Source organism: Solanum stenotomum, chromosome 11, assembly GCF_019186545.1.
Source record: "Solanum stenotomum isolate F172 chromosome 11, ASM1918654v1, whole genome shotgun sequence".
Lineage (NCBI taxonomy): Eukaryota > Viridiplantae > Streptophyta > Magnoliopsida > Solanales > Solanaceae > Solanum > Solanum stenotomum.
In genome coordinates, this window is record NC_064292.1 from 12,665,875 (window position 1) to 12,667,293 (window position 1,419).

Genomic DNA, 1,419 nt, shown 5'->3' on the forward strand with positions numbered 1-1,419 from the left:
ATGGTGTGGGAGAGAGATTTTTTGAGTTGGAAAATTTAGAGTCAAAAAGGGGATTGGATTTCTTTGAACAAACTTCACACTTAAGAAATCTTAGACGGTTCTCTGATTTTAAGAGCGAAAAATTATTGTTCGAGATTGGATCAATCTTTTCTTTGGTCTGGTGGTCAAGCTCAAGGCTGTGTGAGAAGTCGTCATTCCTCCAAGCTCGTTCTTGTCCTATTTCGCTGCCCCGAAAAAGGTATCACCTTCTTCTACCTCAAAATGACTCTTCAATGTTTGAAAAACTTTAATTTTTGAGTTTGTTGGCTGTCGGTTGCTATTTTAGTTTATGACATTTCGATATGATGTACATCTCTTACCCGTTTCGTCGAGTTAAAGTCTTTTTTTTTCGAATTTGTAGGCAATGTTGTGGTCTTTTTTTTTTGGGTTTGAGCTTTGTTGCAAATTTTAAGGTCTTATTTACTCGTATTGTCTGCTATTAATCTTAAGGTTTTAAAATTTTCAAATCCCCAAAAGACACTCATTCTGAATTAAATACTTAACTAAATTATTCATCATTTACTTGGCTTAAAAATAAATAAGTTCAAAATATTTCACTTAGATAATATTTCAATATTTTTCTTTTTCTCCCTTAAAATGGTTCTAACTATAAAATTGTTTAATTAAAATTAAGTCAAACGAATTTAGCCAAATAATTAATTATCGGATAACCGTATATTGGCGGGCATTTTAGATGTCTTCAAATCCTTCCTGAAATGCTAATAAGAACCCCGAACACCCTTTAAATATTTTTCAATTAATTCTCTATTTTAATCCTTTGAAGAATCAATTTTCTTAATTTTACCTTAAAAATTAAGTGGTGACTCTTAAAACCAATCTAATTTATATTTTTAAATAAAACAGAATGACGACTCCGGTGAGGATTTGAATGGTTCTAACCTTAATATTAATTTATTTGGCTATGTCTTTTAACTGTCTACTTACTTTATTTATCGTATATATAAAATTCTGACATTAATGGCATTCGATTCCGCCAAATGGCAAATAGATTGCATCTGAAAAAAAGGCAGTTACGTGTCTTACCACGACTGTCCTTCAAAAAAGCACAAGTTGAATTCTTTGGAAGTGATAAACGAATAGTTGACTTGTGGTCGTCTAATGTCGTTTATTAGGCTTCACCCCGTTGTTTGTCCGACTCGGGTAACCGTCATTTCTAAAACAATTCTAGTCAATCTAGAGTAGAGCGAAACCAAATCCAAATCTAAGCATTAGCCCGAGGCGATTTAATACCAAGGCTTATTAAGTCCATTAGTAAAATTGCCAAAAATCATGTCCAAGGTCCACGACCTAACAACATATCATATTATTTGACATTTGAAAGATGTATGTGTGGAAACCTGATTGTTACCTATTTGGGGG